The following is a 27,421-nucleotide window of genomic DNA, read 5'->3' on the forward strand; positions in this document are numbered from 1 at the left end:
AAAGCAGCTGGAGAGGTTTTCTTACAACTTTTGAGCTGACACAGTTTTGGAAAATGTTTCCTTCACGCTGCACTGTACAACATAGGCAGCCAAGAGTCTCCAAAACAAAACAGAATTGACAGATAGGAGAAAATTCCCACTCATCCTGAAGTTCCCAAAATCCAGCACTGAGCGTAAACAAAGTGTCTAAGTAGCGTGGGAATGCTAACCCTAACCCTAGCTGGAGTTTGAGCAATCCAGCACTGAGCATAAAAAGATGAGTCAAAGTAACGTCTAATCGGATTAGTTTCCTTAGTGCTGGTTCAGAGTCTGTTCAACAGTTTACCTTTCACACATGCGCGAAGAAGAATGTTGGGGGTGCACGCTTCAAGGCGCCTTACAGCTGTAGGGAGTGATTCGAGACGAATCGTGGCGTGTGCTCGTTCCCATATACCGTACGCCCCGGGGTGCAGTGCTAAGATGATGTACAATACCGCTTGGGCACGTAACGGCGTTATACCCAAGGTTTTCGTTTGTTCGTTTTGTTTTGCTCTGCTTTGCTTTGTTTTGCTTTCCATCGCGTTGGTAAGTGCGTAAATAAAAAGGCGATTCCTGCGTCTACCACTAATGTAAGAGCTATTTCAAGTGCGACGTGGTGCGGCTTTTCAAATGCTTGTGGGCATTTCTCTGTTGTTGATTCTTTTTTTGTGTGTAACAAAGTGGCATTTTCGTGTCCGGACGGGGAGACTTTATCATTCCGACATGAAGCCACCCTTAAGTCCTCTGAGGCGTGTCTGTCTGCAAGGCTTGTATTTTGGAAATGTTTGTTTGAAACGGAGAACGACTTTGAAATAGGCTTCCGCCGGCGCCTCGCGATCCAGGTAAGATTGTAGCAAGAACGCAGTGGCAGTGGGGCTTGCTGTAGTCGTGGCCGAGTGGTTAAGGCGATGGACTAGAAATCCATTGGGGTCTCCCCGCGCAGGTTCGAATCCTGCCGACTACGTTATCCGCCTCCAGTCGGTGTGTTTCGGCGCAAGCAAAGAAGCGCGCCTCTTTGCTGTTCCTGGTGGTTTTAAAACGCCCAATCGCTTGTACCCGCTGCCTTGGAAATAAGTTCTTCAGCGTCCGCGAATGGCATTTTGCAGCTGGAAGCAGATGTCGACGCGTTTTGCACAGAGCACCAAAAAAGCGTCTTTTTTGAAGACCCAGGCACTGAGCATTGGTGGTTCAGTGGTAGAATTCTCGCCTGCCACGCGGGAGGCTCGGGTTCGATTCCCGGCCAATGCAGTGGCTTTTGCAGCGAGCGGCTCCATCACTTGCATCCCCTTGCAACTCGCAACTCAAAAAACCCACTGAAGCTAAGCAGGTGTGAGCCAGGTCAGTACCCGGATGAGGGTGAGCTACAGGGGAAAACAAAGCTTCCAGCTGGAAGCGGTGTTAATGGTGCCGGCGGTGGGGCGCTCACCCTGAGGTCTGTGCGGGTCCCAATGCCCCAGTATAGTGACGGAGATGCTGTGTTGTAAAAGGGCGCTGTCTTTTGGATGAGATGTAAAACCGAGGTCACAGCGCTCTGTGGTCATTCAAAATGACCACCAAAACCTTTGACAAAAGCTCTTGGTAATTGATGGTCTTCAATAATGCTTCTCCTTTAGGTACATTTTAAATCAGCTGAAAAATGCTGTGAAATGGGGGGGCACTTCAGGCCAGTGTAGGATTTGGGTTACAAGAACCATGAAACTGCACGAGAAAGCCCAAACACTGAATTACACGGCTTTCTATTCAAAGGAGGACAAAAGAAATTCCCTGAGTTCGATTTTTTGCAGCACAGAGAGGAGCACTGTTGTGAGGCCGGTTAGTTCAGTTGGTTCGAGCGTGGTACTAATAACGCCAAGGTCACGGGTTTGAGTCCCGTACTGGCCAGGTCCTTTTCTCCTCTCTTACCAAAGCTGTTAGGTTCCTTTCCGTGGTGAGAGGGGTTGTCATGCAACGCTGCCACATAGTGCCGACAGACAAGAGTGTTGCGGGAGAAGAGAAAAGTGTTTGAAGATTTAAGAGTGTCTTAGGTGGAGCCAAAATCAAGTGTCACAAATACAAGTGGGAGGATTTCCAATGTTTAATATGGTAAAAATAAGCGGAAGTTATCTGCCGGTCCGGCACAGTCTGCCATGCTTTTGTCATATACTGTAAAGTGGTGTCGAACTGGGTGTCGAACTGGAGCCTCACCATTTGCATATGTGAGGCTCCAGTTATACATCGAGTGTCACATTAAATGACAAAAATGAAGAGAGTTAAAGCAGCTGGAGAGGTTTTCTTACAACTTTTGAGCTGACACAGTTTTGGAAAATGTTTCCTTCACGCTGCACTGTACAACATAGGCAGCCAAGAGTCTCCAAAACAAAACAGAATTGACAGATAGGAGAAAATTCCCACTCATCCTGAAGTTCCCAAAATCCAGCACTGAGCGTAAACAAAGTGTCTAAGTAGCGTGGGAATGCTAACCCTAACCCTAGCTGGAGTTTGAGCAATCCAGCACTGAGCGTAAAAAGATGAGTCAAAGTAACGTCTAATCGGATTAGTTTCCTTAGAGCTGGTTCAGAGTCTGTTCAACAGTTTACCTTTCACACATGCGCAAAGAAGAATGTTGGGGGTGCACGCTTCAAGGCGCCTTACAGCTGTAGGGAGTGATTCGAGACGATTCGTGGCGTGTGCTCGTTCCCATATACCGTACGCCCCGGGGTGCAGTGCTAAGATGATGTACAATACCGCTTGGGCACGTAACGGCGTTATACCCAAGGTTTTCGTTTGTTCGTTTTGTTTTGCTCTGCTTTGCTTTGTTTTGCTTTCCATCGCGTTGGTAAGTGCGTAAATAAAAAGGCGATTCCTGCGTCTACCACTAATGTAAGAGCTATTTCAAGTGCGACGTGGTGCGGCTTTTCAAATGCTTGTGGGCATTTCTCTGTTGTTGATTCTTTTTTTGTGTGTAACAAAGTGGCATTTTCATGTCCGGACGGGGAGACTTTATCATTCCGACATGAAGCCACCCTTAAGTCCTCTGAGGCGTGTCTGTCTGCAAGGCTTGTATTTTGGAAATGTTTTTTTGAAACGGAGAACGACTTTGAAATAGGCTTCCGCCGGCGCCTCGCGATCCAGGTAAGATTGTAGCAAGAACGCAGCGGCAGTGGGGCTTGCTGTAGTCGTGGCTGAGTGGTTAAGGCAATGGACTAGAAATCCATTGGGGTTTCCCCGCACAGGTTCCAATCCTGCCGACTACGTTGTCCGCTTTCAGTTGGTGTGTTTCGGCACAAGCAGAGAAGCGAGCCTCTTTGCTGTTCCTGGTGGTTTTAAAACGCCCAATCGCTTGTACCCGCTGCCTTAGAAATAAGTTCTTCAGCGTCCGCAAATGGCATTTTGCAGCTGGAAGCAGATGTCGACGCGTTTTGCACAGAGCACCAAAAAAGCATCTTTTTTGAAGGCCCAGGCACTGAGCATTGGTGGTTCAGTGGTAGAATTCTCGCCTGCTACGCGGGAGGCTCGGGTTCGATTCCCGGCCAATGCAGTGGCTTTTGCAGCGAGCGGCTCCATCACTTGCATCCCCTTGCAACTCGCAACTGAAAACCCACTGAAGCTAAGCAGGTGTGAGCCAGGTCAGTACCTGGATGAGGATGAGCTACAGGGAAAAACAAAGCTTCCAGCTGGAAGCGGTGTTAATGGTGCCGGCGGGGGGGCGCTCACCCTGAGGTCTGTGCGGGTCCCAATGCCCCAGTATAGTGACGGAGATGCTGTGTTGTAAAAGGGCGCTGTCTTTTGGATGAGATGTAAAACCGAGGTCACAGCGCTCTGTGGTCATTCAAAATGACCACCAAAACCTTTGACAAAAGCTCTTGGTAATTGATGGTCTTCAATAATGCTTCTCCTTTAGGTACATTTTAAATCAGCTGAAAAATGCTGTGAAATGGGGGGGCACTTCAGGCCAGTGTAGGATTTGGGTTACAAGAACCATGAAACTGCACGAGAAAGCCCGTACACTGATTACACGGCTTTCTATTCAAAGGAGGACAAAAGAAATTCCCTGAGTTTGATTTTTTGCAGCACAGAGAGGAGCACTGTCGTGAGGCTGGTTAGCTCAGTTGGTTAGAGCGTGGTGCTAATAACGCCAAGGTCGCGGGTTTGAGCCCTGTACGGGCCAGGTCTAGATCCAGGTCCCTGTTTGTGAAACAGGCAAATGACTGTCTCAGGGGCCCATTCCTCATTCTCAAGACACATGTATGCAGTATGTACACCGTGCATTGAGCAATAGGGACTGAATACACCACAGGTAAGGTTAGAAGTCATTCTGAGGTGCCACATGTGAGGGATACAGCTAGGCATCCGAAATGTAGGGTTTGAGACCCTTCAGGAGTACTGCATCCTTTGAGACAGACCCGTGCATGTTAAACAAATGATCATTTCTTTCGGCATTAGGGACTAAATATACTAAACATATGATGCTAAAATGTTATTTTCACATATATTAATGTAATAAATGATTGCTTATGCTTTAGAAACAAATCTAATTAAAATAAAAGCTTAAGTTTTGTATTTATCTTGTACCATAGAACATGATTTTCTTTGTATTTCAAGCCCACAAAGTGTCCAAATGACGCACTACATGATATAAGGAAGATTATCACATGCATATCGGTATTATCTTTCTTATGAAAATGCATTCCTTTCATTACCTTTTACTTTTTAAAATGAACTCAAATTGAGTATAATGTAATAATTTAAGTAGAATAGATTCTAATAATATAATGATCCAGTGTTTTGCACTACTTCACTGCTTCACTGCTCTATGCCATCTGGAAATAAATCCTCAGACTGCTTACTGCCCTGGGCATGTACCAATAAATTAAAGGAGCACATCTGTTTATCACTGCGTTGAAGCAGGAGACACACAGTCTCTGCAAACACATCCTAGATACAGTGTTCCAGCACCTTTGACCTCATCCAGAACATATCATTTCTTGAAAGGGATTGCTGTCCGAATGCACATCTGAATCCCAAACAGAATCTCTAGTAAAATACGATCATTTGTGAAACAGGCAAATGACTGTCTCAGGGGCCCATTCCTCATTGTCAGACACATGTATGGAATGCTTTCACCGTGCATTGAGCAATAGGGATTAAAAACACCGCAGGTAAGGTTAGATGTCATGTTCTATGCTCATTTCTTTCAGCATTAGGGACTAAATATACTAAACGTATGATGCTAAAATGTTATTTTTACATATATTAATGTAATAAATGATTGCTTATGCTTTATAAACAAATCTAATTAAAATAAAAGCTTAAGTTTTGTATTTATCTTGTACCATAGAACATGATTTGCTTTGTATTTCAAGCCCACAAAGTGTCCAAATGTTCTATGATCATTTCTTTCATCATTAGGGACTAAATATACCAAACGTATGATGCTAAAATCCTGAAAAAAGGATGTGCTCCATCTCGTCAGTAGATTGGATTCCAAAACTGATTTGGGTCAATATACATTACCTTTGAAATTAAAGTACAGTCTACTGTAGGGAACCATCAACTTAGAAAGCATTGGCCTTCCCTGGGGGTCAGGTAGGTGCAAAAGATAAACCTTTATCCTATCTTTATCTTAAGATAAGTGGCCAAGCAGTATTTTTCCAAGTTTCACCAAGCACATCATGTTGCCATAGTAGACAAAGTTCTATAAAATGTTAAATAACTTTTAAAAAAAGTATCTTGGTCTTACAGTACTGTACAAGGTGAATTAAACTGTCCCTGGTAAGAAAAAGTAATTAGAAGCATCTCAGAAACTTTATCTCTAGAAACATTAGCTGTTTTATATCATGTAATTTAGTGTGATGTTGTCAGAATTCAAGGACATTATCACACACAGAAATTGGTTCAGTTAAATCTAAAAAACACAGCTAAACATGGGTTTAAATGTAACAGAAGTCTTACCTCTTGTCAAAAGATTTAATTCAAGAAGCGATGTAATAAATGATTGCTTATGCTTTATAAAGAAATCTAATTAAAATAAAAGCTTAAGTTTTGTATTTATCTTGTACCATAGAACATGATTTTCTTTGTATTTGAAGCCCACAAAGTGTCCAAATGATGCACTACATGATATAAGGAAGATTATCACATGCATATCGGTATTATCTTTCTTATGAAAATGCATTCCTTTCATTACCTTTTACTTTTTAAAATGAACTCAAATTGTGTATAATGTAATAATTTAAGTAGAATAGATTCAGGTAGGAAATATAGAGTCATGATGTTTATGGCTGACATCATTTCACATGGGTGAATTTTAAGCTAAGAAATAAAAACATTTACAATGAAGATACCATTGCTTAATTTTAAATGCCTTTAAAAAATAAATACCTCCTGAGAATAATTTGCCACTCCCAGATCCTTGGTAAGGTACTGTTTGAATCCAATCAGGAGAGGAGCATCCAGGGAGTGCTTTCTATAGAGTCCAGCTTGGGCCACTCTCTTCCGGCCTGCTGATACTTTTTAACTACTCAGGGCCTGTAAGGATATAAAACACCGGTTTAAACATTTTATACCTATAAGACAAATTAGAATTTTAGTAAAAAATAGATACATCTGAAAAATAAAAAGTCTTACTGCTGATAGAGTTCTTCAGAGCTCACATCTTCCCCTTCCTTATCCGCTTCTGTTTCAGTTTCTAGAGCAGCCTCTGGCATCTCTTCCTCCTGGACTGCGGCCTCTTGCTCAGGGCCGCTGGAATGCAGGTAGATTCTTTTCAACATGCTTTTACATAATATGTTGTAACAATGATTTCAAAAAGAAACTACAGAAGCCTTACAGATTAAAAATATCTCACCTTGCCAATGTGTCTTCAGGCTTCCCATGTACAAAAAGGCCCAAGGACTCTAGCAGTCTTACAACCACTATCCTGTTTGCCTCACCAGACACGATCTCTATTCTGTGGTAATCCACGATGACCCCGTTCTTCAGGTGATTCATCATGTCCTCCCTCGCCTGTTGAGAGGCCATCCTGATGTTTTCTGCCGTGGCGTGCTTCATACACACCCTCTTCAAGTGAGCAGGAAGCTGATCAAGAGTATTCAGGCACATCTTGCACACCAGGGGAATCCTCGCGGGTTTCCTTTGAAAATAAATAATACCATCTGTGTATAGAAACAAGCTAAGACTGATTTCTTAAATTATCCTTAATTTTCTCTCTCATAGTTTGAGCATAATGATTTTATTGCATTTATATAAGAATTGCTCATTGCTCCTAAATAAATAATGGTTTCATAAAAAAGTGAACACTTGGTCTCAGTCACAGACTTTCCAATAGAAGCCATTGTGGAGTTCAGCAACTGCAGGTCCTAGAAGTGGGGAAGGAATTTTAAAAGAGAAATTGAATTACAATACAGAAGGAATGGCTGAGGGATCACTGAAATATATATATACAAATTCCAAAGACTGAGTCCATATAGAAACAACTACCTTTCATTTTCAGTATAAGAAAAAAAAAACATTATCTTCCAAAGCATCATAAAATTGTCCCTTCTTCCAGACTCTACTTCTCTCTTGTAGTAGTATAGCAGACCTTTCCAGGTGAGCAGATCACAGAGTCCGAAATGAGCTTCCTCCATCAAGCAAAGTACCTGAACATGACTCTGTCTTCATAAAAGTGCCCCTGTAATAAAGAAATTAAATCCGAAATCAAGAGGGCAGTTGCCTACTGAAATACAAGAAGTCATCAATTTTAACCTAGCAACACATTAAAGGCTGCATCTATACAAGTACGATTCTAGAAATGCTCACCAGATTACGTTTTAAGAAGGAACTGCGCCTCAGGTTCCGCCGAGATCTTAACTCGGATGGCAGGATTCAGAGTCCGGAGTGCGGACTGATGGCGCACGGAGGGTCCATATACTGTGGATCCCTCAGTGATCTTCCGCGTATTCAAACCGTTAGCGTGTGACTCCCCTGTCCCCGTGACCTCTTTGCTCTGCTCTCTCCTCTGTGCAGCTGAGCCCGACTCACGGTAAAATGGAAAAAAATATGCCCTCGACGTGAGATTTATTCTGGAGCGAGCCAGTGTTGCGCATAGCTGCCTTCAAAGCAGTTAACCCAGGTTCAATTCCCGGCCAACGCAGTTGCGAATGTTTTCAAATGCTGTCATGAGCCTTGGATTGTGACTAGCAAAGCGAAGCCTTTTGAAAGAGCTAAAGCACTGCAAAACGGAATTGAAGGAGAATCTTACAGGGGATTCTGAGCAGTGTCTGCATACATGCAGTCAGATAAAGGTGCTGAAAGCTTGAGCTACTCTCAATGTCATGCTGCCCTTCCCCGGAGTAAATCTGTTACATTGAAAGAATGCTTCTGGCAGGTTCAAAAAGGGACCCTTGTTAATTGGAGAAATCAATGATTTCGAATGAATTCTGTATGCGTTAAAAGACAGCTATACACAGAAAACATGCAGGACACTGCTCATGATGTTTCCCGAGCCGAAACACAGTGCGTTTTTCCAAGCCATTTGACAAAGCCCACCCACTGAAAACTGCAGCAGATCGTGTAAAGACGTTCAACTTTGTAACTACTGCACGCACAGGAAGCAGAATAAATTCCTCTTTTCAAACTGTCAAAGGTTTGCTTTGCGAACGCTGCAAGACATCGCACAATCTCTTTTGAATGGGGACAAACGATTTCTTATGGGGCGCAGTAAGTACAGACGTTTAAAATGCTCCACTCATGCCGACGATGCAGCATGAAGAAGCGCAACCTAACGTTTGACAGACAAAAGCCAGACGCCGCTATGAGCAATATGAAATCATACTGACAGCACACGGCGTTTCGCGCTGACTCAAAAGTAATCTCGACAGACGCTGTTCTCTGCATAAAGCTGAAAGAGCTAAAGAGCGTTTCTGTTGACACGTAACAAGCTCGTTTCTTTCTACCATGATATCACCGTGACCAAATCTGTCTTTAAACACCTTGCTCAGTCTCTGACGAGACTGTCAAAAATTGCTTTCGCCGATTGTATTGCAAACCGGCGGAAGCGGGGTATTGGGAAAAGTTTTCAACTAGCAATAATCGCGCCTCGGCTAAACCTCACAGGCTACGATACTGCCACTGCGCAAAGCTGACGGTTGCCAGGCAACCGCGGGGATCCTATGGAAATCGTTATCGATCGTCTCATGGCATGTCGTTGCTATAACGCTTCATATTTGTCGTCTTCTTCTTCTTCTAGCTTGAGGTTTTGAAGAATTTCATGACAGACAAGGGCTCCGTTGGGAACAAAGGGCGTTGTGAGAAAACCGTTGCTTATTTTCAGCAGCAGAAATACAACCCTTTAAATACAAGATGACAGAACAATGACGAAGGGCATGCCGGGAGGAACTCATGCACTACAGAGGAAAGGGGGCGGGCACGTACAGTTCACATTCAAGCCACAAGAACTCTTCTCGGATGTTGCACAAACAAATCCTAACGTCCTGAAAGCATTGCAGCATGTTTGTGTCCCACTTCCCGTGGCTGCGGGACGACTGACACGAACGGACAAACACAATCTGTGGCGTTTAGCGTGACATAGTCTTGCAGGCATCGTGCTGTCTCACTGCAATATTATACCGCTGGAGGAAACAGTCCATCTGGCCATGAAACTCATTTGAACGTCTAGCTACAACAACTAACAATATCATGATTTATTCAGGATGTGTGGAATCAGCACGTCCCGGAGACAGCTTCCGAAATCGTGAGCATTCTCTGGTGGTAGGGGCGTTCAAGATGGCGCTCAGGTGGGAGGTAAAGTTTAGTGGTTGGGGAGTTTTTTTGAGTTTTTCATGACCTGAATGTTAATTTTTGCTTTTTTTGACTACAGAAAAATAAGGACTTAACACTAGTTGTTTAAACTTCAGTTATAATTGAAAGAAAAAAAAACGATTTTTTTTTAGGTTTAAAAAGTCCGATATGAGTAACACTGGGAAAAGAAAAGAGAGTGCTGGGTCTTCGAAGGAGAACTCTAAGATACCTCAATCGTATATGTATAGCACTACAAAAAAATCGATGGCAACTAAAGGGAAAAGTGAAGCAGCTGCAGGGGCAGCAAGAGGGCGGAGGCGCCGTGCGCCCGGCCGACGTGTTGGACCGGTGCGCTTTACGTGCTGAAATAAACACGCGACAGCCCCGAAATGTTTCCAGAGTGCTGTGCACTGAAGACTTGCCTGGTGCTCCTCCGTGCAGATTGTTTGTCCTCCTCCAGTGCAGGACGAGCCAACACAAGGGAGCGCATTCGCCAACATCCAGGCACGCAATGCGATTTGGAAAGCAGCTCCTTTCCAAAGAGTTGCACACGAACGATCCTTCAGTCCCGCTCGGGGGGCACGGAACCCCCGCCACACACAGCTTCAAGTAGCGAGTCAGGCGCCAGGGGTTTCGCTTACGGCCACACCACCCTGAACATGCCCGATCTCGTCTGATCTCGGAAGCTAAGCAGCGTCGGGCCTGGTTAGTACTTGGATGGGAGACTGCCTGGGAATACCAGGTGCTGTAAGCTTTTGCTCTCCCGGCCAGCAGGGGTCGCCGTTGGTGCCGTAGGCTTTGGGAGGAAAACCTGCAGGATGGAAAGGTGATCTATAGCCTCATCTCTAGAGATGTTTTGTTGCTGTGGCATGTGTGTGACCCATATTCAAAAAAAAAAACCCGTCTGTAAAACGAATATCGAAGCTGCCTCTAAATCTGCAAATGAAGATGAGTCGATAAACCACTCGTTTTTCGTATAACTAGACATATATTCATTTGTTACCAATTTCATTCATTGAGCATGGATACAATAGAGGTACAGCCATTCACTGTTTGACATGTCTGCACTGGTACAGAACCCAGCAATCAGAAAACGGGTGAAACTGTCTTTAGACTCAGCATACAGTACCGAGGCCCCCCATGACCAAATAAAGGCTAACCTCGATAATCAGCCTAAAGAACGCAGACTACAGCAAAACGACTGACTTTGAAAAGGGAATGAACGTCCGGAAGGAGTAGTGGAACTAGCTTGAGATGCTTCTCCGGACCCCTAACTAAAAGCCAGCGAGAACCAGCAGCGGCGTCCACTCCTGTCGAACCGGGATCCTTCCGCAGCCACGCAGCTCGTGGTGTCCTAACCCTCCCGTATCTGATTTTGGACCAAGCACATCAGGGGAGAGCGCGAACCCAGTCCCCCACTACCAGAAATTATGCAGTCGAGATTCCCACATTTGGGGAATTCACAGGGGTCAGCACAGCCGGAGTGCAAAAATGACTCTGTTTTCTCCCCGAGCGAGGAGGAAGGAGAGCATGGCGATGGGGACAGCTGGAACCCCTCCACCCCTCCCTCTACCCCCTTCCTTGAAATGGACTCCGTGAACGCTTTTACTGCTGCCACCCTGATGAAGGCTCATTCAGAGGATGGCTGGCAGGAAATTGGTAAGAAGAAAAAGAAAAAGAAGAAGGTAACAGGTGAGACCGAAGAGAAATGTGTTTTGTAAAGACTGGTTCCACTTTCTTATGTAATATGGCTCTAAACATAATTTCTCTTAACACCAGAGGTATCAATGACAGAGTGAAATGCCAGTCTGTCTTTGATTACCTCCAGCAGAGAGAGGGAGATGTGTTGATGTTGCAGGAGTGTGCTTTAGCCTATCAAGAGAGGTATAAAAGCTTTGAAGATAGGTGGGATAAAGGGCCTTCTGTTTGGTCAGGGGACAATAACAACAGAGCCTCTGGCGTGGCCATTCTTTTCAAAGGATGGGCTTTCAAATTGAAAAGTATTCAGAGGGTCATAGATGGCAGGTTGCTGTGTGTGGATGTGGAATGGGGGACCGTTAACCTGCGGCTAATCAATGTGTATTGTCCTACTGATGTGGGAGGAAGGGTGGAGCTACTCAAGGCACTCTCTCCCCTATTGTTAAGTAGCACAGACGTGATAGTGGGAGGGGATTTTAATTGTATCTTAGAGCACACAGACAGGCAGTCTAGCTCTCCGATAAAATTGGATTCCAGCTCACTGGCCCTGCAAAACTTAGTTCAAGACTTTAAACTCTCAGACACATATAGATGTATATATCCCACAACAGCAGGATATACATGGTCAGGGAGGAATAGCAGCTCCAGAATTGACTATTGCTTTGTCTCAGAGAGAGTGAAAGTTGTTGGGGTCACTCTTCAGCCTGTCTTCTTCTCAGATCATCAGGCTTTAGGGTGTAGAGTGGAACTCCAGGGCGGGACTGTCTTTGGCCCAGGCCTCTGGAAACTCAACACAAAGCTGCTAGAGAACGAGGGGGTTGTATCCCGCTACAAGGAGAAACTATCACAGTGGCTGTCCTTGCAGTGTCTGTACGGGTCAGTAGGAGAGTGGTGGGAGGAGGTGAAGGTGAGGACAAAGGCCTTTTTCATGGCTGAGGGAAGGAAGGCTGCTGCCAGACGGAGAGGAGTGCTAGCCAGGAAACAGAGGCAGCTGCAGCGTCTCTACACGATGCTGCACAGTGGCTTCGATGTGCTCGAGGATATCACCCTTTTAAAAAAGGACATCCGGAGCATAGCCGAAGAAAGTAGTCGAGGAGTGCTGTTAAGAAGCAGAGTGCAGTTCTTGGAAGAAAATGAGAAGTGTACTCGCTTCTTTTTCAGGAAAGTGGTAGGCTCCAAGTCTGTCATGGAAAGTGTAGTTGATGAGGAGGGACGAGAGAGAACAGAGCCGAGTGCTATCCTCTCCTGCACCGAGGCCTTCTACTCAAGACTGTACAGCTCTACAGAGGTAAAGGATGAAGAAATTCATTTTTTTACCTCAAAGCTAGAAAACGTTTTGAGTGAAGAAGATAGGGAAGTACTTGAGAGGGATTTGACAGTAGAAGAGCTGAGACAGGCTATGGAGAGCTTACAGAAGGGGAAAACTCCGGGTGCTGACGGGCTCCCTAAAGAATTTTATTGCACCTTTTGGGATCTGCTTCAGGATCCGCTACTGCTCCTATTCGAGGAAAGCTATAAGACAGAATTGCTGCCTGACTCCTTAAGAGAAGGCACTATCTCTCTCTTGTTTAAGAAAGGAGCAAAGAATGACATAAAGAACTGGAGACCCCTCAGCCTCTTAGGCGTGGACACTAAGATCCTGCGCCTACAAAATGTAGTGGCCTCACTGGTAGGGAAAGAACAGACTTGTGGGATAGCAGGACGCCTGATGAGCGACAACCTGGCCTTGTTGAGGGATGTTTGTCTGTACTCAGAGGATCGCTCCCTCCCTCTGTGCATTTTAGGTGTAGACCTAGAAAAGGCCTTTGACCGCCTAAACCGGCAGTACTTAACATCGGTACTTGAGCACATGAATTTTGGCCCCATCATGAGAAAGTGGATTAACCTGCTGTACACAGGTAGCAACAGCAGAGTAATGGTTAATGGCAATAGATCACGCCCCTTTGAAGTCTGTTCAGAGGTGAGGCAGGCCTGCCCATTATCCCCCTTGTTATTCGTTTTGGCTATGGAGCCCTTAGCCTGTGCCTTGCGCCAGGATCAGGCCATTAATCGGATACCAGTGCCTGGAAGTGGGGGAGGAGAGGTAAAGACATCTCTATACATGGATGACGTCACCCTGCTCCTCTCTGACAATGCCTCAATTAGCAGAGCTCTGCAGTGCTGTGATCGTTTCTCTTTGGCTTCATCCGCAAAAATTAACAAATCTAAGAGTGAGATTTTTTATCAGAACTGGAGGGAGCCAAAAGAAGGACATGATCTCAGGCTGCAAGAGAAGAGAATTAAGGTCCTGGGGGTGTATTTTGGAGAAGAGATGGGAACAGTAAATTGGCAGAACAAATTGCCAATCTTAAACAAAAAACTGATGCAATGGAAGGACCGAGACCTCACCATGACAGGGAAGGTGCTGGTCATCAAAGCCGAGCTCTTGCCTGTCTTGAATTTTCTGGCTTCTACCTTCCCAATCCCACACCGTGTTGCAGCGGTGCTGAGGAGATTGATGTTTCAATTTCTATGGGGTGGGAAGCAGGAAAGACTCAGAAGGGAAATAATGTACAGGCCGCTACCCTCAGGGGGGAAGTCTGTCCCAGATATTGCTACGAAGCTGCTGTGCATTTTCCTGGCCTCTGTGCTGAGAGGCTTTGCAACAGCACCTGCAGCGCGTACCTGGACTTATTTTTCCAGGCTCTGGGTAGGTAGGGAGGAGTTCAGAGTGTGGGGTGTCAGACCCAAGCTGGACGTCCCACTCTCTGACACATGCCCTGCAATTTATGGGACAGTTAAAAGTTTTCTAAGATCTCACCCAATTGGCCATATTCCCCTCCGAGATGTCAGCGTCCAAAAACTGGAAGATTTCGTTGCACCCCAGAACAATAGGCAGACCCCTGTGGGCATTTTAACATCAGCCCAAACAAGGAAGGTGTGGAGACACACATCCTCTAAATTTCTGTGCAACATTAACAGAGATTTAGCCTGGAGTGTCTTCCACCAGTGCTTACCGGTACGAACTTTCTTGTACCGTAGGGGCCTCACCCCCAGCCCTCGCTGCGTTAGGGTGGGCTGCGGCGAGGAGGAGACTGTGACCCATCTCCTGTGGTCCTGTTTTTTTGCTAAGGCCTTCTGGGCACAGTTTGAAGATTGGTTGCAGGCTCTCTTGCCCCAATTTACCCTGACCGCTGCTTTCGTCATATACGGCATCTCTCCTGTCAAACTTCCTCCCGACGTGTTTGACAGGATCTGGGCCGTGGTGAACAGTGGGAAAGACGCCCTGTGGAGAGTGAGGAACATGGGGCTGTTCAAAGGCATCGAGGTCCCAGTCAAGGCAGCAGGTAGCCTGGCCCTGTTCATCACCCGAGAGAACTATTACCTCAGAGATCTGTGGAGAGAAGGGAGGGAGGAAGCAGAAAATCTGTGGGAAATAGAGAGCATAGGTCAATATCTCAAGAAACTGTGAAAAACATTATCATGTTTAAGTAAAGAATGTGATTTGCACCAGAAAAAAAGAAAATTGTTGCTATGTAACTGTTACCGTGTCAAAATGTAATGAGATGTGATCATATATACTGTTTTAAGTATGTATATTAATGTAAAGCTTTCTGATTTGTGATGTCCTGTATTTTTTTGTGAAAAGAAAATAAAGTTCTTAAAAATCGAAATCGAATCGGTTCACCCAGGGCGAGGCTCGGCCGTTGCACTCCGGCTGTGCTGACCCCTGCGAATTCCCCAAATGTGGGAATCTCGACTGCATAATTTCTGGTAGTGGGGGACTGCGTTCGTGCTCTCCCCTGATGTGCATGGTCCAAAATCAGATACGGGAGGGTTAGGACACCACGAAATGCGTGGCTGCGGAAGGATCCCGGTTCGAAAGGAGTCGACGCCGCTGCTGGTTCTCGGTGGCTTTTAGTTAGGGGTCCGGAGAAGCATCTCAAGCTAGTTCCACTACTCCTTCCGGACGTTCATTCCCTTTTCAAAGTCAGTCGTTTTGCTGTAGTCTGCGTTCTTTAGGCTGATTATCGAGGTTAGCCTTTATTTGGTCATGGGTGGCCTCGGTACTGTATGCTGAGTCTAAAGACAGTTTCACCCCTTTTTTTAATTGCTAGGTTCTGTAGGTTCTGTACCAGACATGTCAAACAGTGAATTGCTGTACCTCTATTGTACCCGTGCTCAATGAATGAAATCAGTAACAAATGAATATATGTCTAGTTATACGAAAAACAAGTGGTATATCGACTCATCTTCATTTGCAGATTTAGAGGCAGCTTCGATATTTTTTTTTTAATATGGGTCACACACATGCCACAGCAACAAAACATCTCTAGAGATGAGGCTATAGATCACCTTTCCATCCTGCAGGTTTTCCTCCCAAAGCCTACGGCACCAACGTATGCTATTGCAGACACCAACGTTGCCTAGATAGAAAACCGAAATAGCCGTGGGTTTGCTTGCTGGTCTGAAGGATCTCTCTTCGAATCTCTATCATTTGTCAATGGAAGTAAAAGGCACTGCAATCTCATACATTCAGAATCAAACCCGCAGCTGTTGTTCGACTTTATTTCTTGACTAATTACATCTGAGTGTCGCATGAGCAGTTACATAAACTTGTCTGGTATATTTGAACACAAATGCCGTTCTTCAATTAAAACTAACAGTACATTGTCAGGGACATTCAGTTCTATACAAACAAGAGACAGACAAGAGAATATTTCTACCGTTCATGTGGACTACGTGTTGACTTACTGATCGGAATAATTGAAAAGTTCAGGCTCATAGCCGATGCAGTGCGTGCTAATTAGAACAGCAACGCTGAGCTCTCAGCACCGTACTGAGGCCAGGTGTTTTTCTAAAGCTGTCAGGTGCAGTTCATTTACATGAAGGAAATCTCTTACTGGGTACGATTACAATGCAGTAAGTAGCACAGACTAATTAGGGAGTAGCCCGATGCGTTTAAAAAGGACCCGAGCCAGGCAGGAGTCGAACCTGCAATCTCCTGATCCGTAGTCAGACGCGTTATCCATTGCGCCACTGGCCCCGGTGTGACACTGCAGGACTGTAACCCAGTGAGATCAGCACTGCAACTAGTAAAATATTATCCCCGGTCCATTCTTTTCCAAAAGTGAGAAACACCTGTTTTCTACATTTTGTCTGTTTTAAAACCATATCTCTTTAAACCAAACCAAGAGTCTGTCTTTTGCACTGATATTCTGATTCATTTCGATTTCAAAGAAAAAAAAAACATTATCTTCCAAAGCATCATAAAATTGTCCCTTCTTCCAGACTCTACTTCTCTCTTGTAGTAGTACAGCAGACCTTTCCAGGTGAGCAGGTCACAGAGTCCGAAATGAGCTTCCTCCATCAAGCAAAGTACCTGAACATGACTCTGTCTTCATAAAAGTGCCCCTGTAATAAAGAAATTAAATCCGAAATCAAGAGGGCAGTTGCCTACTGAAGTTCAAGAAGTCATCAATTTTAACCTAGCAACACATTAAAGGCTGCATCTATACAAGTACGATTCTAGAAATGCTCACCAGATTACGTTTTAAGAAGGAACTGCGCCTCAGGTTCCGCCGAGATCTTAACTCGGATGGCAGGATTCAGAGTCCGGAGTGCGGACTGATGGCGCACGGAGGGTCCATATACTGTGGATCCCTCAGTGATCTTCCGCGTGTTCAAACAGCCAGCGTGTGACTCCCCTGTCCCCGTGACCTCATTGCTCTGCTCTCGCCTCTGTGCAGCCGAGCCCGACTCATGGTAAAGTGGAAAAAAATATGCCCTCAACGTGAGATTGACTCTGGAGTGAGGATAGACGTTACCTTTTTATCGTTGAACAGGATGTATGTGATGTGGCGACTAGGTTCAATTTTGTATCCTCTTTAAAAGATTAAGGACTGGGGTGAGCGTGATTTACCACCCTTTCAGCTAAGAACCCGACGTGCGCACCGTTTAAGCTGCATAGACTCGGTCGTTTAACTCTTCTCCATTAGAAGGGTTAAGGTTAAAGAAAAAAACATTGCTGACTTCTTTTTTTTTTTGCCAGCCACGAGTGCTGATTAGCAAGGTTTGTATTTCATGTTTTGCAAGTTGCATCCATTATAAGAAAAACAAGTTGTTCAAGACAGGAAATGAATGCTTGCATTTAATTAAGTCTAGCCGTAGGCGGTTGTCCATAATGACCAGTTCTGTTCGAGAAGACAGAACAAAAAAGGCACCGCTGGGATTCGGAGCCAGGGTCTCCTGTGTACTAGACAGGCACCTTAAGCAACTAAGCCACGGCGCCCCAGGAGAGCTGTCCTTTGACAGCCACTTGGACACACCACTCAGACACATCTGCATTCGGTGTGTGCTCCGCCTGCTCGCTGAGCAAGTTGCCACCTTTACATATAATAGCAACATCAACACCAAGAGAAAGGGTGACAAATGGCTTTTATCTGGAACTTTTCATGTCCAAGGAGCTCAATGTGCTTTCTGTGTACAACAGGGCCACTGAACTCCACACTGGCCACTGAACCACAGCAGTGGCTTGCTGGCTTGACATCTCCCAAGGAAAATGTTGAAATTGCATGTGGAACAGGAAAATGACCCTCGAGTACGGGGGAAAAAAAAGAAAAAGATCATCTGGAGCGCGCCAACCCATGTCCGGACAGCGCAGATCCCTCGACGAGGTGGCCGAGTGGTTAAGGCGATGGACTGCTAATCCATTGTGCTCTGCACGCATGGGTTCGAATCCCATTCTCGTCGCGCTCCATGTCTGACACGTGTGCCCGTTCGGCGTTGGCCCTCCTGTCGTTTGCTCTGGTTCTAGAGCCGTGCATTTTCTAGCGGTGGCTGAACATGGTATAGTAGGCTAACGTCGGTATCGAGCAGTAACAGTAACGGTATTTACGTGTCGCTGCTGCCAAGTGGCTCTGGGTTGAGACCGCGTTTTCACTTACTTGCAACGCAAACGGAGAAAGCGATTTTTACAGTCTCTCGAGAGACCGTCCTAGGTGTTTAGGGATAGGCTTTGTCAGTTCCCCCTGGGATGGTGGCCTCTCAAATAGTTTGTGATTCCTTATACAGTAGAAGCCTGCTTCGTGGCTTAAATCCAAGCTAAGGAAACGAGTTAGAGGTCTGATGCAGAACTGCGAATTCAATGAAGGGGAACACTACAGTACATTGCACTGTATGTGTGAGGAAAGCTGCCCCCTTCAGTCCCTTGTCGACCGAACAGAGGACTGTAAAGGATACCGCCAAGAAACTTAAGGATTTACCATATTAAACATTGGAAATCCAACCACTTGCATTTGTGACACTTGATTTTGGCTCCACCTAAGACACTCTTAAATCTTCAAACACTTTTCTCTTCTCACGCAACACTCTTGTCTGTCGGCACTATGTGGCAGCGTTGCATGACAACCCCTCTCACCACGGAAAGGAACCTAACAGCTTTGGTAAGAGAGGAGAAAAGGACCTGGCCCGTACGGGCTCGAACCCGCGACCTTGGCGTTATTAGCACCACACTCTAACCAACTGAGCTAACCAGCCTCACGACAGTGCTCCTCTCTGTGCTGCAAAAAATCAAACTCAGGGAATTTCTTTTGTCCTCCTTTGAATAGAAAGCCGTGTAATTCAGTGTACGGGCTTTCTCGTGCAGTTTCATGGTTCTTGTAACCCAAATCCTACACTGGCCTGAAGTGCCCCCCCATTTCACAGCATTTTTCAGCTGATTTAAAATGTACCTAAAGGAGAAGCATTATTGAAGACCATCAATTACCAAGAGCTTTTGTCAAAGGTTTTGGTGGTCATTTTGAATGACCACAGAACGCTGTGACCTCGGTTTTACATCTCATCCAAAAGACAGCGCCCTTTTACAACACAGCAACTCCGTCACTATACTGGGGCATTGGGACCCGCACAGACCTCAGGGTGAGCGCCCCCCCGCCGGCACCATTAACACCGCTTCCAGCTGGAAGCTTTGTTTTTCCCTGTAGCTCACCCTTATTCGGGTACTGACCTGGCTCACACCTGCTTAGCTTCAGTGGGTTTTCAGTTGCGAGTTGCAAGGGGATGCAAGTGATGGAGCCGCTCGCTGCAAAAGCCACTGCATTGGCCGGGAATCGAACCCGAGCCTCCCGCATGGCAGGCGAGAATGCTACCACTGAACCACCAATGCTCAGTGCCTGGGCCTTCAAAAAAGACGCTTTTTTGGTGCTCTGTGCAAAGTGCATCGACATCTGCTTCCAGCTGCAAAATGCCATTCGCGGATGCTGAAGAACTTATTTCCAAGGCAGCGGGTACAAGCGATTGGGCGTTTTAAAACCACCAGGAACAGCAAAGAGGCGCACTTCTTTGCTTGCGCCGAAACACACCGACTGGAGGCAGATAACGTAGTCGGCAGGATTCGAACCTGCGCGGGGAGACCCCAATGGATTTCTAGGCCATCGCCTTAACCACTCGGCCACGACTACAGCAAGCCCCACAGCCGCTGCGTTCTTGCTACAATCTTACCTGGATCGCGAGACGCCGGCGGAAGCCTATTTCAAAGTCGTTTTCCGTTTCAAAAAAACATTTCCAAAATACAAGCCTTGCAGACAGACACGCCTCAGAGGACTTAAGGGTGGCTTCATGTCGGAATGATAAAGTCTCCCCGTCCGGACATGAAAATGCCACTTTGTTACAGACAAAAAAAGAATCAACAACAGAGAAATGCCCACAAGCATTTGAAAAGCCGCACCACGTCGCACTTGAAATAGCTCTTACATTAGTGGAAAACACAAACGACCAACTCGGAATGACTTGCTTTGGACGCTTTTCAAAGCGTTCTTTGTGCACGACGACTGCGCCGCCTAGCAGATACAAATGGGTTGTACAACTTTGAAGTAGCAAATGGAAGAGGGCTAAGCCTCCTCTCTTTTAGCCCAGGTTCGATCTGTCTCCCAGAATCACCAGGGCGCACGCACACACACACACCTGTGCCGTTGAAGTGCTCTGCTTCATTTCTAAGGGCAACTCAACATTCACTCCTACCCCGAGTGCAGAAAAGACAGCGTCTGCAGCAGCAGCAGCTCAGGTCTCTGCACAGGAGCTAAGCTGCCCCCATCTCCTCTGCTCTGCTCTGCGGCTCCTGCGGAGCGGAGTCCTGCCTGGAGCCGTGTTTGCAGGCGGCAGCTCCCCGCACCCTGTCTGTGCGTCGTGTCCAAGAGCTCCTGGGAGGAAGAGAGAGCCCTCCCACTCGGGGGCTTTTCCACGGTCTGTGTGAGGAGGGGCGGGTGTGTCCAGCAGCTTATCGAGCGGAAGCCTGGGGCGGCGGAGAGCTGTGATCGTGCAGACCTTGAGGTGTCACCTCTTTGTCTGCTTTCCCGCCCCCCCTCCGCCCAAGCTCTGCTCCAAAGTAGCCCGGCAACCCCTCACACCTGCACGTGTCACAACCTAAGGTGTGGTCATGAGACACCCATGGGGTGTTGTTCTGTTCTTGCTAATTGTTTCCTGCCCGTCGCAGGCAGGAGTCCATGCGAGGAAGATGCGCTGGACAGAGCTCAGAGGGCGCAGCTGGGTGGCTTTCCTTCTGAGTGACGTTCCTGCAACACTCTCCCGCTCCTCTTGGTGCGCTCATGCCGCAACACAGGAAGGCTGGAGCAGGTGGCTGTGCGCTCTGTCCACCGCCGAAATAGCTCAGTTGGGAGAGCGTTAGACTGAAGATCTAAAAATCCAGGGTTTCGGTATTTTGTTTCATCGCGCCCTTTGTTCCTCTCTCCAGCGCCCCCTGCCTAAAGTGACGCTTCCCTTTCTCAGCCGGAAACGCAAGCGAGACACCAGCAACTGTCCCTGCAGGTTTCCGTAGTGTAGCGGCTATCACGTTCGCCTAACACGCGAAAGGTCCCCGGTTCGAGACCGGGCGGAAACAGCCTCGTTCTGCATGCTCCTGTACTTCACAGAGGTATTGAGCGACCGGTCATTTGTTCCCAATGTATTTCCGGTGCCTTCATGCAGTCTTGTACCAAACGCACGTTCCGTCTGTACACGGAGCCGATCATTTGCAAGTGGGTTGTGCCGACAGACCAGGACGAGCCTTGTCGGCTCAAAAGCAGCGCAGGACCTGCAAGAACAGCAGAAAGATTAGCATCCAGCGGGGGCTTCTTAGTGAGCCCAAGATCTCATCAAGAATCGGCTCCACCAACAGGGCTGGGCGCATTGTTCCATTCTCCGACCACTCTCGGTGTAAACAAGTCCCTCCTGGTCTCTGCTTGAATTGCACTTTCCTACGTTTGCTTTGGTGTAACTGGCTTCCCCTGCATGGGCGAATGTGAAGAAGATCCTTAGTAAGTAATTGAAGAAACCCGAGAAGAGGTCAGAGTGGCCTCTGTCGTTCATCAACGATCCAGTCAGGCAGTACTCCTCTGTAAAGCGCCGTTCGTTCACATCGATTGGCTTTTTTTTGCCTTCATTCGTGCAAGTAGTAAAAGCAGACGCCCCTATTCTGCCGTGACCCGGATTCGAACTGGGGTTGTTGCGGCCACAACGCAAAGTACTGACCACTATACGATCACGGCGAGTTACCGATACACACGTGGCAGGGCGGAAAAGGCTGTGCTCTCTTCGTGTGACATAATTCGGAAAAGTCCTGACGTTGCATTTCAACTGAGCCCCAGTATACATCGACCCTTCGACACTCTGAGTGACAACTCTCTTGCGTGTTTTCTAATATTTCTGTGGTTTGCTTGCATGATGCCCGGAACAGCAGGGTTGCGTGCTCCCATATGGTCTAGCGGTTAGGATTCCTGGCTTTCACCCAGGCGGCCCGGGTTCGACTCCCGGTATGAGAACGTGTTAATTTTGCCTCCTGCTTTCCAAAAGATCAGCACCGTGTACGAAGGAGCCGCATTAAAACTACTCGAACGTGCAAAACGTGCGAGAAGAGGGGGCGCTTGTTTCCAGCCGAAACTTCTCGCGTGTGAGACGAGCTGACCATCGCTGCAGGAGGTGGGAGGGTTACTCTGGTAGACAGGGCTGACCTTTGGCAATAGGATTTATACTCTCCAAGATGATATTTGCACTTTCTGGAGAGGCGATTTTCTCCACTTCAGTAGCCCGATTTCGTCGATTGCGTGGAGAGGGCTGTAGAATGTGGCGCCGCCTTTCCTGCTCCGTCCATGACAGGCGTGCTGGACTCTGGAGAGAGAGCACGGTCCATCAGCGCACACCAATAAAGGCACTGGAAGCCGCTGAATCGCATTGGCGAAGCTCAGCACTGGGCCGCTGGGCACATCTGACCACTGTTTCCGTAGTGTAGTGGTTATCACGTTCGCCTCACACGCGAAAGGTCCCCGGGTGGAAACGGACTTCAGACTTCTTTTGTCGCCACGCACAAAAGGGGATTGGGGATTCGCCTAGCGCTGTTATCGAACAGACCCACTCACCTCTTAGTGTGGCGGGATCTGCACAGTGCATGTCGCAGCGCATCCTGCTTTCACTTCAATGCGCGTCCTGATGTACCCCTGTCTCCCGCGTGACAGGTGGGGACAGGTGACAGGTCCTATACTAATGAGGAAGACATCGCTCTCTCCGACCCCCCGGCATCGTGTCCCGACCCACCGTGCTGGAAGCCGACGCGTGCTGTGATTCCTTTACGGAGCAGAAATGACAACCGAGGAGCCGAGAGATCATTTCAGCATTTCGCGTCTGAACGGAAAACACAAACAACCAACTCAGAATGACTTGCCTTTGACGCTTTTCAAAGCGTTCTTTGTGCACGACGACTGCGCCGCCTAGCAGATACAAATGGGTTGTACAACTTTGAACTAGTAAATGGAAGAGGGCTAAGCCTCCTCTCTTTTAGCCCAGGTTCGATCTGTCTCCCAGAATCACCAGGGCGCACACACACACACCCGTGCCGTTGAAGTGCTCTGCTTCATTTCTAAGGGCAACTCAACATTCACTCCTACCCCGAGTGCAGAAAAGACAGCGTCCGCAGCAACAGCAGCTCAGGTCTCTGCACAGGAGCTAAGCTGCCCCCATCTCCTCTGCTCTGCGGCTCCTGCAGAGCGGAGTCCTGCCTGGAGCTGTGTTTGCAGGCGGCGGCTCCCCACGCTCTGTCTGTGCGTCGTGAAATTAATTAATAACGTTAATAAATTTATAAAGTTAATTTATAAAGTTAATAAAGTTATAAATTAGAAATTAATAACGATATAATTATATTCATGTACCGCAACACAAGAATAGTACACGCTGTACATTGTCTGTCGATAATGTTTCTGTAGTGCTTTAGTGGGTTAGGTTCCTGACTTCCATGTCACACGGTCTATGATTGAATCCCATGGAACTATGACTTTATTTTTTAACAAACATTTCTTTGAAAAAATGAAACGTTTCCCTTGGTCAGAGATTAAATAAAACCTCACTTTTTTAGGTTTTACTGTGCAGAGTGAGGTTTTACCTCACTTTTTTTGAGCAGAAGGTTTACTGTGACCTGAGAAGGGCCGGCATCCAATCACGGTGGTAAATACACACAAGCTCTCACTCATCTGAGCTACACGGCTACCAAGATGATCTCGGGTGCGCCGAGCTGGTACGGAACATATTGAACTGATCGACGGCGAATTGTCTCTCAGACAGGCTTTTCACCTCTAAGCTCCCTGACTGACAGTGATCAGCTAGGTAGTGAAACAGTCAGCTGCTTCTAAGCCTTAAACAGCTGCATCTCGGTGCTTCCACGGAGAGATGATTTGAAAGCCGAACATCACCCATTGGGAACACCTTACTATCACTAGTTTAAGAGACTCTTAAGGTCTTGCAGAGGTGCCTGTCTAATAGCATGCGCTTTGCAAGCTATAGGTGTTTAGGCTGAGGCAGAATGCCTAACAAAATGTTTTTCTAAAGGTGTGTCCAAGTGGCTGCAAAAGGACAACACTCCCGGGGCACTGTGGCTTAGTTGGTTAAAGCGCCTGTCTAGTAAACAGGAGATCCTGGGTTCGAATCCCAGCGGTGCCTTCTTTGTTCTGTCTTCTTGAACAGTACTGGTCATTATGGACAACCGCCTACGGCTAGACTTAATTAAATGCAAGTATTCATTTCCTGTCTTTAACGCGACTTGTTTTTCTTAAAATGGATGCAACTTGCAAAACATGAAATACAAACCTTGCTAATCAGCGCTAGCGGCTGGCAAAAAAAAAAGAAGTCAGCAATGTTTTTTTCTTTAACCTTAACCCTACTAATGGAGAAGAGTTAAACGACCGAGTCTATGCAGCTTAAACGGTGCGCACGTCGGGTTCTTAGCTGGTAAATCACGCTCACCCCAGTCCTTAATCTTTTAAAGAGGATACAAAATTGAACCTAGTCGCCACATCACATACATCCTGTTCAATGATAAAAAGGTAACATCTATCCTCGCTCCAGACTAAATCTCACGTTGAGGGCATATTTTTTTTCACTTTACCGTGAGTCGGGCTCGGCTGCACAGAGGAGAGAGCAGAGCAATGAGGTCACGGGGACAGGGGAGTCACACGCTGGTGGTTTGAATACGCGGAAGATCACTGAGGGATCCACAGTATATGGACCCTCCGTGCGCCATCAGTCCGCACTCCGGACTCTGAATCCTGCCATCCGAGTTAAGATCTCGGCGGAACCTGAGGCACAGTTCCTTCTTAAAACGTAATCTGGTGAGCATTTCTAGAATCGTACTTGTATAGATGCAGCCTTTAATGTGTTGCTAGGTTAAAATTGATGACTTCTTGTATTTCAGTAGGCAACTGCCCTCTTGATTTCGGATTTAATTTCTTTATTACAGGGGCGCTTTTATGATGACAGAGTCATGTTCAGGTACTTTGCTTGATTGAGGAAGCTCATTTCGGACTCTGTGATCTGCTCACCTGGAAAGGTCTGCTGTACTACTACAAGAGAGAAGTAGAGTCTGGAAGAAGGGACAATTTTATGATGCTTTGGAAGGTAATGTTTTTTTTTTCTTTGAAATCGAAATGAATCAGAATAGCAGTGCAAAAGACAAACTCTTTGGTTTGGTTTAAAGAGATATGGTTTTAAAACAGACAACATGTAGAAAACAGGTGTTTCTCACTTTTGGAAAAGAATGGACCGGGGGTAATATTTTACTAGTTGCAGGGCTGAGCTCACTGGGTTACAGTCCTGCAGTGTTACACCAGGTCCAGTGGCGCAATGGATAAGGCGTCTGATTACGAATCAGGAGATTGTAGGTTTGACTCTTACCTGGCTCGGGTCATTTTTAAACACATCGGGCTGCTCCCTAAGTAGTCTGTGCTACTTACTGCATTGTAATCGTACCCAGTAAGAGATTTCCTTCATGTAAATGAACTGCACCTGACAGCTTTAGAAAAACACCTGGGCTCAGTACGGTGCTGAGAGCTCAGCGTTGCTGTTCTAATTAGCACGCACTGCATCGGCTATGAGCCCGAACCTTTCAATTATTCCGATCAGTAAGTCAACACGTAGTCCACATGAACGGTAGAAATATTCTCTTGTCTGTCTCTTGTTTGTATAGAACTGAATGTCCCTGACAATGTACTGTTAGTTTTAATTGAAGAACGGCATTTGTGTTCAAATATACCAGACAAGTTTATGTAACTGCTCATGCGACACTCAGTTGTAATTAGTCAAGAAATAAAGTCGAACAACAGCTGCGGGTTTGATTCTGAACGTATCAGATTGCAGCGCCTTTTACTTCCATTGACAAATGATAGAGATTCGAAGAGAGATCCTTCAGACCAGCAAGCAAACCCACGGCTATTTCGGTTTTCTATCTAGGCAACGTTGGTGTTTGCAATAGCATACATGAAAGCGTGATGCAATTTCTGTGGCTACATTTGTTGCACGTCATGCACAGTAAGAGTGTTTCTAACACCAAATAAAAAGTCAACAATTAGCGATCACGCCTTCTCCTCAGTTAACCCACTGAAACCCTTGCTGTTAACAGTTCTTTACTGCGTGCTTTACCAGCACCTACATATCGTGTCGGTTCTTTCAGCTTTATTCATTAGGTTTTCAAAGGCATAAGCAGAGCACCAGAGGTGCGAAGGCAAAGTGTGTGGTTATCTGAAGAATTGATGTCCATGGCAGCAGGTCCAAGCGATTTCGCGTTGTTATAGTACCAGGAAAGGAGAAGCGGCACTTCGCCTCTGCCGCGCAGGCACAAGGCGACATGCGGCAGACGCCGGAGTCGGCAGGTTTCGAACCTGCGCGGGGAGTCCCCAACGCATTTCGATCCCATCGCCTTAAACACTCGAGCACGACAAATGCGAGCTCGCCGCCGCCGCATTCCTCCTATAATCAAACACGGACTGCGAGGTGGCTGCGGATACCTTTTTAAAGTTGCTCTCCGTTAAAAAAAAATACCTTTCACAAGATACGTGCCGGCAGACAGACACACCTCAGAGGGTTTAAGGCTGGCTTCACGTTCAAATGATAAAGTCCCCCCGTCCGGATGTCAAAATGCAACTTTGGCAGACAGAACAAACATCAACAAACCACAAATGTGGACAAGGATTTTACAAGCTGCACCACACTGCACTTTCAAAAGCATTTACGTTCGTGTTAGACGCAGGACTTGCCTTTGATTTGCGCGCTTACGAACGTCATGGAAAACGAAACAAAACTAAAGCCCTCAGCTCCTGCACGTGATTATAATGCCGTTACGTGTCGAAGCAGTAATTTACGTCATCCTACCACTGCAACACGGGGAATAGAGAGAAATGAGCACACGCTACGAATCGTCTCAATCACTCCCTAGAGTCGTAAGGCGCATTGAAGGGTGCACCCCCATCATTAATCGTTGCGCCTCTGTGAAAGGAAAGCTCTTGGGCAGTCTTTGAAACAGCTCGGATGAAACACTTGATTGCTTCCATGTGCATCTGGAGCCCACCCAGTGGGCAAAAGACGTATAATATACGTCTATTAAACGCATACCTTATACGTCTAAATGTGGTCTACAATTCGTCTAGAATGAAAT

At 46.6% G+C, this 27,421-nt stretch overlaps 9 non-coding genes and 2 pseudogenes across 9 annotated transcripts; 8 read left to right on the plus strand and 3 right to left on the minus strand.

Annotated features, from left to right (window-relative positions):
* Positions 1–900: 900 nt before the first annotated feature.
* trnas-aga (transfer RNA serine (anticodon AGA)) lies at positions 901–982 on the plus strand. Its single transcript has one exon. It is a non-coding gene; the product is annotated as a tRNA-Ser (tRNA).
* Positions 983–1,195: 213 nt separating this feature from the next.
* Positions 1,196–1,266, plus strand: trnag-gcc (transfer RNA glycine (anticodon GCC)). Its single transcript has one exon. It is a non-coding gene; the product is annotated as a tRNA-Gly (tRNA).
* A 7,712-nt stretch (positions 1,267–8,978) lies between these two features.
* Positions 8,979–9,120, minus strand: LOC138235846 (U4 spliceosomal RNA). The gene has a single exon (XR_011188381.1). It is a non-coding gene; the product is annotated as a U4 spliceosomal RNA (small nuclear RNA).
* Positions 9,121–10,412: 1,292 nt separating this feature from the next.
* On the plus strand, positions 10,413–10,531 carry LOC138235812 (5S ribosomal RNA). Its single transcript, XR_011188353.1, has one exon. It is a non-coding gene; the product is annotated as a 5S ribosomal RNA (ribosomal RNA).
* Positions 10,532–11,167: 636 nt separating this feature from the next.
* LOC138235837 (U1 spliceosomal RNA) lies at positions 11,168–11,348 on the minus strand (annotated as a pseudogene).
* Positions 11,349–15,119: 3,771 nt separating this feature from the next.
* LOC138235833 (U1 spliceosomal RNA) lies at positions 15,120–15,260 on the plus strand (annotated as a pseudogene).
* A 1,168-nt stretch (positions 15,261–16,428) lies between these two features.
* trnar-acg (transfer RNA arginine (anticodon ACG)) lies at positions 16,429–16,501 on the minus strand. Its single transcript has one exon. It is a non-coding gene; the product is annotated as a tRNA-Arg (tRNA).
* Positions 16,502–18,125: 1,624 nt separating this feature from the next.
* trnas-gcu (transfer RNA serine (anticodon GCU)) lies at positions 18,126–18,207 on the plus strand. The gene has a single exon. It is a non-coding gene; the product is annotated as a tRNA-Ser (tRNA).
* A 3,072-nt stretch (positions 18,208–21,279) lies between these two features.
* On the plus strand, positions 21,280–21,352 carry trnav-aac (transfer RNA valine (anticodon AAC)). Its single transcript has one exon. It is a non-coding gene; the product is annotated as a tRNA-Val (tRNA).
* An 847-nt stretch (positions 21,353–22,199) lies between these two features.
* On the plus strand, positions 22,200–22,271 carry trnae-uuc (transfer RNA glutamic acid (anticodon UUC)). Its single transcript has one exon. It is a non-coding gene; the product is annotated as a tRNA-Glu (tRNA).
* A 2,090-nt stretch (positions 22,272–24,361) lies between these two features.
* On the plus strand, positions 24,362–24,435 carry trnat-agu (transfer RNA threonine (anticodon AGU)). The gene has a single exon. It is a non-coding gene; the product is annotated as a tRNA-Thr (tRNA).
* The last annotated feature ends 2,986 nt before the right edge of the window (positions 24,436–27,421 follow it).

The sequence above is a fragment of the Lepisosteus oculatus genome, unplaced genomic scaffold, assembly GCF_040954835.1.
Source record: "Lepisosteus oculatus isolate fLepOcu1 unplaced genomic scaffold, fLepOcu1.hap2 HAP2_SCAFFOLD_83, whole genome shotgun sequence".
Lineage (NCBI taxonomy): Eukaryota > Metazoa > Chordata > Actinopteri > Semionotiformes > Lepisosteidae > Lepisosteus > Lepisosteus oculatus.